This window comes from Procambarus clarkii, chromosome 60, assembly GCF_040958095.1.
Source record: "Procambarus clarkii isolate CNS0578487 chromosome 60, FALCON_Pclarkii_2.0, whole genome shotgun sequence".
Taxonomy (NCBI): domain Eukaryota; kingdom Metazoa; phylum Arthropoda; class Malacostraca; order Decapoda; family Cambaridae; genus Procambarus; species Procambarus clarkii.
In genome coordinates this window covers 6,038,667-6,051,739 of record NC_091209.1, presented here as the reverse complement: position 1 = coordinate 6,051,739, position 13,073 = coordinate 6,038,667, and the positions used below count along the sequence as shown (strand labels likewise).

The 13,073-nt window shown below is 47.6% G+C and overlaps 1 protein-coding gene across 3 annotated transcripts in view; it reads right to left on the bottom strand.

The window, feature by feature from the left end:
- LOC123766927 (Ig-like and fibronectin type-III domain-containing protein 1) overlaps positions 1 to 11,100 on the bottom strand; it is a 155,681-nt gene extending 144,581 nt beyond the window's left edge. For all 3 annotated transcript variants that reach the window (XM_069307413.1, XM_069307414.1, XM_069307415.1), the window contains exon 1: positions 11,030 to 11,100. The gene's annotated coding sequence lies outside the window, so the exon portion shown is untranslated. The remainder of the gene's footprint in view (positions 1 to 11,029) is intronic.
- Between the last annotated feature and the right edge of the window lie 1,973 nt (positions 11,101 to 13,073).

Genomic DNA, 13,073 nt, shown 5'->3' with positions numbered 1-13,073 from the left:
AAAACTTCCTAACATCTCTGTGACTCATCTGAGTTTCAAGCTTCCATCCATGTCCTCTCGTTCTGTTACTATTCCGTGTGAACATTTCGTCTATGTCCACTCTGTCAATTCCTCTGAGTATCTTATACGTTCCTATCATGTCCCCCCTTTCCCTTTTTCTTTCTAGTGTCGTAAGGCACAGTTCCCTCAGGCGCTCTTCATACCCCATCCCTCGTAGCTCTGGGACGAGTCTCGTTGCAAACCTCTGAACCTTTTCCAGTTTCATTATATGCTTCTTCAGATGGGGACTCCATGATGAGGCGGCATACTCTAAGACTGGCCTTACGTAGGCAGTGTATAGCGCCCTAAATGCCTCCTTACTTAGGTTTCTGAATGATGTTCTAACTTTTGCCAGTGTAGAGTACGCTGCTGTCGTTATCCTATTAATATGTGCCTCAGGAGATAGATTAGGTGTTACGTCCACCCCCAGGTCTCTTTCACGCGTCGTTACAGGTAGGCTGTTCCCCTTCATTGTGTACTGTCCCTTTGGTTTCCTATCTCCTAGTCCCATTTCCATAACTTTACATTTGCTCGTGTTGAATTCTAGTAGCCATTTCTCTGACCATCTCTGCAATCTGTTCAGGTCCTCTTGGAGGATCCTGCAATCCTCATCTGTCACAACTCTTCTCATCAACTTTGCATCATCCGCAAACATCGACATGTAGGACTCTACGCCTGTAAACATGTCGTTAACATATACAAGAAATAGAATTGGTCCCAGCACCGATCCTTGTGGTACTCCACTTGTTACTGTTCGCCAGTCCGACTTCTCGCCCCTTACCGTAACTCTTTGGCTGTGTGTGTGTGTGTGTGTGTGTGTGTGTGTGTGTGTGTGTGTGTGTGTGTGTGTGTGCGTGTGTGCGTGTGTGCGTGTGTGTGTGTGTGTGTGTGTGTGTGTGTGTGTGTGTGTGTGTGTGTGTGTGTGTGTGTGTGTGTGTGTGTGTGTGTGTGTGTACACAAACGGAGAATCACAATAGTTTGAATAACACAATTAACTTCAGAGATCTGCAAGACTCACTTTCTCTACAACCTTCAAAAACAGAGAGTAAAACCCGCAAATTTGTGTCAGGGATTCGAACTCAATTTCTCAGAATACGCTCATTGACACCCCGACATCATCGCGAGGTAAGAGATTAGGATTGGAACCTAATAAGATTTGAAGGTAAAAGAATTAGAACCTAATAGTATTGGAATATAAGAGGATTCCAACGAAGTAGGAATTCCAATGCAATGAGTTTCGAACGGTGTATAATTCGAACGTAGTAGTAAGATTATATTGTAATAAGATTCGAACATAAGTGACAGTGGAACTTTAAGGCTAAATAGAACTCAAAAATTTGTACCTATGGGGATTGAACTCGACTTTGTAGAAGGAGCGAGTGGTCTATTCCGCGTTTGATTCAGTTCTCCCAAGTGATTGGTTGCAGGATTGGTGATTCGCTCAGCATAACAAACCTACAACGTCGCCACAACTCTTGATTATCGTTGTCAAAGTGTTGTGCTTGTTTGCAGGGAGACGAACCCCTGTCTGTGGTCCTCAGGTCGAATAGTAAAACCAGGAGAGCAACCACTCACCTAGTAGTGCTTGCAGGGGAAGTTGAGCTTCAGCTCTTTGGACCCGCTTGGTTGTGAAGTTTAGAAATTCGTAAATACTTTAAATGTTTACAGAGACTCCTAGCTTGAGGACAGATGAACAGGTTTCGTAAATGTTTGTGTAAATACTCGACCAATCCCGGTGTCGGAGGGAGCGAAACGTCGTCCTTTAACTATCCTCATCACTTGGAGGCCAACAACATGCTCGAAGGTGAAGCTGGAGTCTAACTTAACATACCTGCTTGTGAGAGTTTGGTCCACCAGGCTGTTGCTTGGAGCGGCCCGCAGGCCCACATATACCTGGTTGATGGGGTTCTGGGAGTTCTTCTACTGCCCAAGCCCGGCCCGAGGCCAGGCTTGACTTGTGAGAGTTTGGTCCACCAGGCTGTTGCTTGGAGCGGCCCGCAGGCCCACATATACCTGGTTGATGGGGTTCTGGGAGTTCTTCTACTGCCCAAGTCCGGCCCGAGGCCAGGCTTGACTTGTGAGAGTTTGGTCCACCAGGCTGTTGCTTGGAGCGGCCCGCAGGCCCACATATACCTGCTTGATGGGGTTCTGGGAGTTCTTCTACTGCCCAAGCCCGGCCCGAGGCCAGGCTTGACTTGTGAGAGTTTGGTCCACCAGGCTGTTGCTTGGAGCGGCCCGCAGGCCCACATAACATGACAAACATTGGAGGAGGACTTCAAGTGTGGAGGAGGAGGACGGAGCGGACGTTTGAAGCAGAGAGCCGCGTGGCTAGACCCATTCCTCTCAAAGATATTGTCCAACTTTAGCACTTTCCTCCTCCGAGCCTAGAGGGGGGGGGAGTGCCAGAGTGCCAGATCTTCACTCTGCGCACTCTGGTCCTGGGGGGGGGGAATTTTGGAATTTTTAGGGAAAAGCGCCAAGCCATTACGGCTATATAGTACTTGGAAGGGGTCAGGATAAAGGATTTGGGGATGGGACGGGGGGGAAAGGAATGGTGCCCAACCACTTATAGACGGTCGGGGATTGAACGCCGACCTGTATCTGCCCCCAGAGTGGTACCCTAACTGGGTACGGGGAGGCAGAGTGCCTTAGTTAAGCCTCAAAATAACCCAACTAGCGCCCAATAAGCCTACAACAAGAAGATACAACAATACAGTGTACCTGCTGTATTTAGCGTCGCGATACAAGCCAAACTTGTTACATGGAAATGCTTTAATTAAACAAACGGAAATAATTCGTAAGTGAATTGCGGACGAGACATTCTTGAGGAGTTAATCCTTGATGACTACACACGCTCGTCCTCGCTCGTCCTCGAGGGCTCTGGACGAGACATTCTTGAGGAGTTAATCCTTGATGACTACACACGCTCGTCCTCGCTCGTCCTCGAGGGCTCTGGACGAGACATTCTTGAGGAGTTAATCCTTGATGACTACACACCGCTCGTCCTCGCTCGTCCTCGAGGGCTCTGGACGAGACATTCTTGAGGAGTTAATCCTTGATGACTACACACCGCTCGTCCTCGCTCGTCCTCGAGGGCTCTGTTGTTCATTCTCACTGTTGAATTGCGGACGAGACATTCTTGAAGACTTAATCCTTGATGACTACACACCGCTCGTCCTCACTCGTCCTCGAGGGCTCTGGACGAGACATTCTTGAGGAGTTAATCCTTGATGACTACACACCGCTCGTCCTCACTCGTCCTCGAGGGCTGTGTTGTTCATTCTCACAGTTGAATTGCGGACGAGACATTCTTGAGGACTTAATCCTTGATGACTACACACCGCTCGTCCTCGCTCGTCCTCGAGGGCTGTGTTGTTCATTCTCACAGTTGAATTGCGGACGAGACATTCTTGAGGACTTAATCCTTGATGACTACACACCGCTCGTCCTCACTCGTCCTCGAGGGCTCTGTTGTTCATTCTCACTGTTGAATTGCGGACGAGACATTCTTGAGGAGTTAATCCTTGATGACTACACACGCTCGTCCTCGCTCGTCCTCGAGGGCTCTGTTGTTCATTCTCACTGTTGAATTGCGGACGAGACATTCTTGAGGACTTAATCCTTGATGACTACACACCGCTCGTCCTCACTCGTCCTCGAGGGCTCTGTTGTTCATTCTCACTGTTGAATTGCGGACGAGACATTCTTGAGGAGTTAATCCTTGATGACTACACACCGCTCGTCCTCGCTCGTCCTCGAGGGCTCTGTTGTTCATTCTCACTGTTGAATTGCGGACGAGACATTCTTGAGGAGTTAATCCTTGATGACTACACACCGCTCGTCCTCACTCGTCCTCGAGGGCTCTGTTGTTCATTCTCACTGTTGAATTGCGGACGAGACATTCTTGAGGAGTTAATCCTTGATGACTACACACCGCTCGTCCTCGCTCGTCCTCGAGGGCTCTGTTGTTCATTCTCACTGTTGTTGTTGGTGTAAATTACACCCACTGTGTATGGATGCCAAAAGAGGCCCTGGAAATGTGTGATGTCTCAGAGAGGCTTCACCCTGTGTTGTAGTCCGTGTATAGAGGAGCCGGTTGGCCGAGTGGACAGCACGCTGGACTTGTGATCCTGTGGTCCCGGGTTCGATCCCAGGCGCCGGCGAGAAACAATGGGCAGAGTTTCTTTCACCCTATGCCCCTGTTACCTAGCAGTAATATAGGTACCTGGGTGTTAGTCAGCTGTCACGGCCTGCTTCCTGGGGGTGGAGGCCTGATCGAGGACCGGGCCGCGGGGACACTAAAGCCCCGAAATCATTTCAAGATAACCTCAAGATAGAGCATTGGAACATATTTTGTAGCCCTTATATATGGCATATATCATGTTGAAATATATGTGGCGTCATACCTGGCTTATATGGCGCCACGAAGAGGGAGATCTAGTTCCTGGGCCCCGCCTCGGTGATCTTGTGCATGGGAGCATTTATTCAACCCAACGATCTAGTGATGTTGTAGTTATTTACTTGTTGCACTTGCCTATTTGTGCTTGCAGAGGTTAAGCTTAAGCTCTTGGATTCCATCTTCCATCAACCGGTGTACTTATGGTCGGGTCATAAGTAGCAGAGTGGTCTACGTCCCCGACGCACAATCGATTAACCCGGATTCTATTCCCCCAAGCCGGACACAATAGATTGGGTACGTTTCCTTTCACCTGATGCGTCTGCTCGTCTAGCAGTAATATGCGTCGCTGGGAGATAGGCCACAGTCAGGGGTTGCCTCCTGATGGGTATTAGTTGGCCCAGGAGACCTCCGTCGCTGGGAGATAGGCCACAGTCAGGGGTTGCCTCCTGATGGGTATTAGTTGGCCCAGGAGACCTCCACAAGCTTAGGTGCAAGCTAACCAGGGCACGCTAGGCCTATATGAGGCACCTCCTATTTAATTCCAACAAAACTCACCCACATATGTGTAACCTACGCTTGAAACACTGCAGCGACCCCAGGTGTGTTAGCCGGTAATCTCGGTGACAGGTGCGGTACGCGTTCACCACTCTGTTCTCTGGAGTTGTCACGTTGTAAACAAATCCAACCTCTTGACCCCTTCCCTAAGGGTATGGTGGTGTTTGACCCCTTCCCTAAGGGTATGTTGGTGTTTGACCCTTCCCTAAGGGTATGTTGGTGTTTGACCCTTCCCTAAGGGTATGGTGGTGTTTGACCCTTCCCTAAGGGTATGGTGGTGTTTGACCCTTCCCTAAGGGTATGGTGGTGTTTGACCCTTCCCTAAGGGTATGTTGGTGTTTGACCCTTCCCTAAGGGTATGTTGGTGTTTGACCCTTCCCTAAGGGTATGTTGGTGTTTGACCCTTCCCTAAGGGTATGTTGGTGTTTGACCCTTCCCTAAGGGTATGGTGGTGTTTGACCCTTCCCTAAGGGTATGTTGGTGTTTGACCCTTCCCTAAGGGTATGTTGGTGTTTGACCCTTCCCTAAGGGTATGGTGGTGTTTGACCCCTTCCCTAAGGGTATGGTGGTGTTTGACCCTTCCCTAAGGGTATGTTGTGGCTGTTTGACCCCTTCCCTAAGGGTATGGTGGTGTTTGACCCTTCCCTAAGGGTATGTTGTGGCTGTTTGACCCCTTCCCTAAGGGTATGTTGATGGTGTTTGACCCTTCCCTAAGGTTATGTTGTGGCTGTTTGACCCTTCCCCTTCTTTTGACCCTTAGGGAGCCGGTGGTTGAGTGGACAGAACACTGGACGCGTGATCCTGTGGTCTCGGGTTCGATCCCGGGCGCCGGCGAGAAACGATGAGCAGAGTTTCTTTCACCCTGATGCCCCTGTTACCTAGCAGTAAAATAGGTACCTGGGTGTTAGTCAGCTGTCACGGGCTGCTTCCTGGGGGTGGAGGCCTGGTCGAGGACCGGGCCGCGGGGACACTAAAAAGCCCCGAAATCATCTCAAGATAACCTCAAGAAGATTCTCTAAGGGTATGTTGAGGCTGTTTGACCCTTCCCTAAGGGTATATATGGGTTGTCTGACCCTTCCCTAATCGTCAGTGAATAGTGTCTCACCCCTCCCTATGGGTATGAAGGGGAGGAGGGATCCCTACCTCAGCTGGAAGAAAGTCTAAGACTGCTAACATGGGCTCGTCTTTAACACTCGAGGGGCTGATTGGAGGAGTGTCCGGCTCCTCCCCCCCCTTGTTTATGGCGGTGTTTGCAAGATATGGTACTTCTTCCATGGCTCAGGTTGCATTATTCATGCCAGCAGATATTCCTTGTCCGCCTGTTGTGGCAACACACGTCTGCTCCTGTTGGGCAGGATTTCTGTTGTCAATCCTGTTGCTTCCCGTGTTTCAGGAATGCCAGTGGTTACAAGTGTTACAGAAATGACCTGTTATGACTCCCGGGGCACCCTCTTGCCGCTAGGTGGACAGGAGCATCAGCATGCAAAGGAAACCTCTCGCACTGCCCGGGACTCGAACCCGGGATCACACTTGAGATAACGCCAATCGAGTGTGAGGTTCCAAGTCCCGTTTTCTGTCTGCCTTTAACATGTTATTTTATCTATTTTTGCCTTGTTTGTCCTGTAATATTTAAACCAGTGGAATATATATTAGATCTTTTCTTCTGTGTCAAAGTGAGCACCAGTAAATCCCAATATTTTAGTCCCAGTAAATCCCAGCACTGTAATCCCAGTAATTTAGTCCCAGTAAATCCCAGCACTGTAATCCCAGTAATTTAGTCCCAGTAAATCCCAGCACTGTAATCCCAGTAATTTAGTCCCAGTAAATCCCAGCACTGTAATCCCAGTAAATCCCAGCACTGTAATCCCAGTAATTTAGTCCCAGTAAATCCCAGCACTGTAATCCCAGTAATTTAGTCCCAGGAAATCCCTAGTCTTTTAGTCCCAATAAATCCCAGCATTTGAGTCAAGTAAATCCCAATACTTTAGTCCCAGTAAGTCCCACCACGCAGGCCGTACTTATTTTGTTTTGACTCAAGTCCATTAAGTCTGACGGAGGAAGATGGAACAGTCTCCCCAGGATATGAGGACAAGGAGCTGGGATATGAGGACAAGGAGCTGGGATATGAGGACAAGGAGCTGAGATATGAGGACAAGGAGCTGGGATATGAGGACAAGGAGCTGAGATACGAGGACAAGGAACTGGGATACGAGGACCAGGAGCTGGGATACGAGGACAAGGAACTGGGATACGAGGACCAGGAGCTGGGATACGAGGACAAGAAACTGGGACACGAGGACGGAATGACTACCGCCGCGAAATATGAACATAATCTCTTAACATTCTACGAGAGACCATCCCAGCTCCTCCACCACCCACTCACATCTATTCCACGTTCTCATATTAGCCTTCCCAAGTGCCCGACCCCTGGGTAGTGCCGCCACGTACCCTGGGAGAACCCTGGGAGACTGTGGGAGTGAGAATATCCCCTGGGGCTTACTTCCAACTGAGGTAACGAAAATGGGAGAGATGGGAGAGAGACCAGCCACCAGATTATGGCTATGGGAGAGTGGTGATGGGAGAGAGACCAGCCACCAGATTATGGCTATGGGAGAGTCATGATGGGAGAGAGAGAGTGAGAATGAGCAGCGAGAGAGGTGTAAATGTCCCCAGCGGGAGGAAGATCCACCGCCAGACAATGGAAGCTGAGACAATTGCTTGCAAAGTTAACGATGAAGAAGTGTATATTACTGCTTGAAGTGGGAGTGGTGAGAGGCAGGAGAGGTGGAGTGTGTAGTGGTGATGAGCGGTGGAGTTAGGCAGCTGGTGCCTCACACCCCCCCCCCCCTCCCTCTCCTTGGTGCGTGTAATTACCTAAGTGTAGTTACAGGATGAGAACTACGCTCGTGGTGTCCCGTCTTCCCAGCACTCTTTGTCATATCGCTTTGAAACTACTATATGACAAAGAGTGTTGGGAAGACGGGACACCACCACCCCCCCCCTCTGTGTGTGTGTGTACTCACCTAGTACTCACCTAGTTGTGTTTGCGGGGGTTGAGCTCTGGCTCTTTGGTCCCGCCTCTCAACTGTCAATCAACAGGTGTACAGATTCATGAGCCTATTGGGCTCTATCATATCTACACTTGAAACTGTGTATGGAGTCAGCCTCCACCACATCACCCCCTAATGCATTCCATTTGTCAACCACTCTGACACTAAAAAAGTTCTTTCTAATATCTCTGTGGCTCATTTGGGCACTCAGTTTCCACCTGTGTCCCCTTGTGCGTGTTCCCCTTGTGTTAAATAGCCTGTCTTTATCTACCCTATCAATTCCCTTCAGAATCTTGAATGTGGTGATCATGTCCCCCCTAACTCTTCTGTCTTCCAGCGAAGTGAGGTTTAATTCCCGTAGTCTCTCCTCGTAGCTCATACCTCTCAGCTCGGGTACTAGTCTGGTGGCAAACCTTTGAACCTTTTCCAGTTTAGTCTTATCCTTGACTAGATATGGACTCCATGCTGGGGCTGCATACTCCAGGATTGGCCTAACATATGTGGTATACAAAGTTCTGAATGATTCTTTATACAAGTTTCTGAATGCCGTTCGTATGTTGGCCAGCCTGGCATATGCCGCTGATGTTATCCTCTTGATATGTGCTGCAGGAGACAGGTCTGGCGTGATATCAACCCCCAAGTCTTTTTCCTTCTCTGACTCCTGAAGAATTTCCTCTCCCAGAATATACCTTGTATCTGGCCTCCTGCTCCCTACAGCTATCTTCATTAAATTACATTTGGTTGGGTTAAACTCTAACAACCATTTGTTCGACCATTCCTTCAGCTTGTCTAGGTCGTCTTGAAGCCTCAAACAGTCCTCTTCTGTTTTAATCCTTCTCATAATTTTAGCATCGTCCGCAAACATTGAGAGAAATGAATCTATACCCTCCGGGAGATCATTTACATATATCAGAAACAAGATAGGACCGAGTACAGAGCCCTGTGGGACTCCACTGGTGACTTCTGTGTGTGTGTGTGTACTCACCTATTTGTACTCACCTATTTGTGCTTGCGGGGGTTGAGCTTTGGCTCTTTGGTCCCGCCTCTCAACTGTCAATCAACTGGTGTACAGATTCCTGAGCCTATTGGGCTCTATCATATCTACATTTAAAACTGTGTATGGAGTCAGCCTCCACCACATCACTGCCTAGTGCATTCCATCCGTTAACTACTCTGACACTGAAAAAGTTCTTTCTAACGTCTCTGTGGCTCATGTGGGTATTCAGTTTCCACCTGTGTCCCCTTGTTCGCGTCCCACCAGTGTTGAATAGTTCATCCTTGTTTACCAGGTTGATTCCTCTGAGGATTTTGTAGGTTGTGATCATGTCTCCCCTTACTCTTCTGTCTTCCAGTGTCGTAAGGTGCATTTCCCGCAGCCTTTCCTCGTAACTCATGCCTCTTAGTTCTGGTGTGTGTGTGTGTACTCACCTAGTTGTACTCACCTAGTTGTGCTTGCGGGGGTTGAGCTCTGGCTCTTTGGTCCCGCCTCTCAACCGTCAATCAACAGGTGTACAGGTTCCTGAGCCTATTGGGCTCTATCATATCTACACTTGAAACTGTGTATGGAGTCAGCCTCCACCACATTGCTTCCTAATGCATTCCATTTGTCAACCACTCTGACACTAAAAAAGTTCTTTCTAATATCTCTGTGGCTCATTTGGGCACTCAGTTTCCACCTGTGTCCCCTAGTGCGTGTGCCCCTTGTGTTAAATAGCCTATCTTTATCAACCCTGTCGATTCCCTTGAGAATCTTGAATGTGGTGATCATGTCCCCCCTAACTCTTCTGTCTTCCAACGAAGTGAGGTTCAATTCCCGTAGTCTCTCCTCGTAGCTCATACCTCTCAGCTCGGGTACTAGTCTGGTGGCAAACCTTTGAACTTTTTCCAGTTTAGTCTTATGCTTGACTAGATATGGACTCCATGCTGGAGCCGCATACTCCAGGATTGGTCTGACATATGTGGTATATAATGTTCTGAAAGATTCCTTACACAAGTTTCTAAAGGCCGTTCTTATGTTAGCCAACCTAGCATATGCTGCTGATGTTATCCTCTTGATATGAGCTTCAGGGGACAGGTCTGGCGTGATATCAACCCCCAGGTCTTTCTCTCTCTCTGACTCTTGAAGTATTTCATCTCCCAAGTGATACCTTGTATCTGGTCTCCTGCTTCCTACCCCTATCTTCATTACATTACATTTGCTTGGGTTAAACTCTAACATCCATTTGTTCGACCATTCCTGCAGCTTGTCCAGGTCTTCTTGAAGCCTCAAGCTGTCCTCCTCTGTCTTAATCCATCTCATAATTTTGGCATAGTCAGCAAACATTGAGAGGAATGAGTCTATACCCTCTGGGAGATCATTTACGTATATCAGAAACAGGATAGGTCCAAGCACAGAGCCCAGTGGGACTCCACTGGTGACTTCACGCCATTCTGAGGTCTCACCCCTCACTGTAACTCTCTGCTTCCTATTGCTTAGGTACTCCCTTATCCACTGGAGCGCCCTACCAGTTACTCCTGCCTGTTTCTCCAGCTTATGCATCAACCTTTTATGGGGTACTGTGTCAAAGGCTTTCCGACAGTCCAAAAAAATGCAGTCCGCCCATCCTTCTCTTTCTTGCTTAATCTTTGTGACCTGATCATAGAATTCTATCAAGCCTGTAAGGCAAGATTTACCCTCCCTGAACCCATGTTGATGGGTTGTCACGAAGTCTCTTCTCTCCAGATGTGTTACTAGGTTTTTTCTCTTGTGTGTTGGTTGTGTGTGTGTGTGTGTGTGTGTGTGTGTGTACTCACCTAGTTGTGTTTGCGGGGGTTGAGCTCTGGCTCTTTGGTCCCGCCTCTCAACCGTCAATCAACTGGTGTACAGGTTCCTGAGCCTACTGGGCTCTATCATATCTACACTTGAAGCTGTGTATGGAGTCAGCCTCCACCACATCACTTCCTATGTGTGCGTGCGTGCGTGCGACATGAGAGACGGAGGGCTTACCAGTAGAGTAGTGTGAGTAGTGATGACTGAAGTGATGACCGCCTTAGTCCGTCATTCAGTCCACCGCCCCTGTAACAGAGCACAATATTAACACCAACCCATCCAACTGTTGTGGCAGTACTGAGGGTCACCCATCACCACTGCCACCATAGCACACACCACCATAGCACACACATATACCCGCCTACAACAACGAAATTAATAAGTACAAATCGGCACTATTGAGTTAGACAAACCAGAAAACTATTTATTGTGTTGCTTTGACAAACTAACCTAACATTTCCTAGGCCTAATATATGAAATTTGAGGCCTTATATAGTACATATGTGTACTATACAAGGCCTAGCAATATTGGTCTAGTTTGTTTAGCGTTATTTTAAAAGAATTCTTTACTAGTCAGTATACTACTATCTAAAAGCTAAGTATGTACGAATTGTGACTATAGATGATAGTCGCAATAGGTACTGTCTAAACAGGGGGAAGATGGGTTGTAATATTAGCAACACTGTGTTGTGTTACATCTGCAACACAACACAATATTAACACCTGCCTCAAGCTTAGTACACTATTTTACCTGTGTCACAACATCTGCCTGGTCATAACACCTGAGTAACAACATCTGCCTGGGTCGTTGTAACACCTGACACCAAACACCTGACACACTCAGTGTATATATATAGCCTTACTCCAGCCGGTTGTCCAGCAGAGAGAGAGCCCCCTCTCTCTGCTTGGGCGTTTAGTCCCTTGCCAGTGCCTGCCAGTGCCTACCAGTGCCTGCCAGAGCTTGCCAGTGCCTGCCATACTCCAGGCAGGAGCAAGGTTAGTGCCATTCTCCAACACCAACTCGCCTCTATACTGCACACCATTTTTCATTTTTTTTAAGTCTATTGCAGAATTTAGTTTAAACCTTTCTTGAATAGCATTGCAAGCTTCCCGGAGATTACTCCATTGTACCGTTACTAAATGTTTTTGGGGGAACCTGATGTCCCTTTTCAAATACCATGTTTATATGTATATATTCGTACATGTGTATACATAAAATGTATTGCAATAGGATGAATAAACTTATTTTTGCAAGAGGAATGAATGGTGAACACAGTGTTGAAGTGTGTTATTCTATTAGATGGTTTGACCATTGGCAGCAGTTTAGGGTTGTTTAGCTGTCTTTTCTGCTTAATGGGCTGGTAGTTAGAGGCTGAACCACCTGTGTCACCTACACAGGTGGTACAGGCTGTGCCACCTGTGTCACCTACACAGGTGGTACAGACTGTGCCACCTGTTCACCTACACAGGTGGTACAGGCTGTGCCACCTGTCTCTCACAGTTATCACCATACACCAGTTATCAGTGAGGACATAACTGAGCACCATGAAGTTATCAGCAGTTATCAGTGAGGACTTAACTGAACACCATGAAGTTATCAGCAGTTATCAGTGAGGACTTAACTGAGCACCATGAAGTTATCAGCAGTTATCAGTGAGGACTTAACTGAGCACCATGAAGTTATCAGCAGTTATCAGTGAGGACTTAACTGAGCACCATGATGTTATCAGCAGTTATCAGTGAGGACTTAACTGAACATCATGAAGTTATCAGCAGTTATCAGTGAGGACTTAACTGAGCACCATGATGTTATCAGCAGTTATCAGTGAGGACTTAACTGAACACCATGAAGTTATCAGCAGTTATCAGTGAGGACTTAACTGAGCACCATGAAGTTATCAGCAGTTATCAGTGAGGACTTAACTGAGCACCATGAAGTTATCAGCAGTTATCAGTGAGGACTTAACTGAGCACCATGAAGTTATCAGCAGTTATCAGTGAGGACTTAACTGAGCACCATGATGTTATCAGAAGTTATCAGTGAGGACTTAACTGAATACCATGAAGTTATCAGCAGTTATCAACACCGTGAACTTTACCTCAGCTGAACACTAACAAGAACAGCAAGAGTTATCAATAACAAAAGAACTTTACAAAATATAACTTGTTCTTCAGCTCCCCGAAGGGACGAGAAGTGTATAAAAGAATGTATAATAAAAGA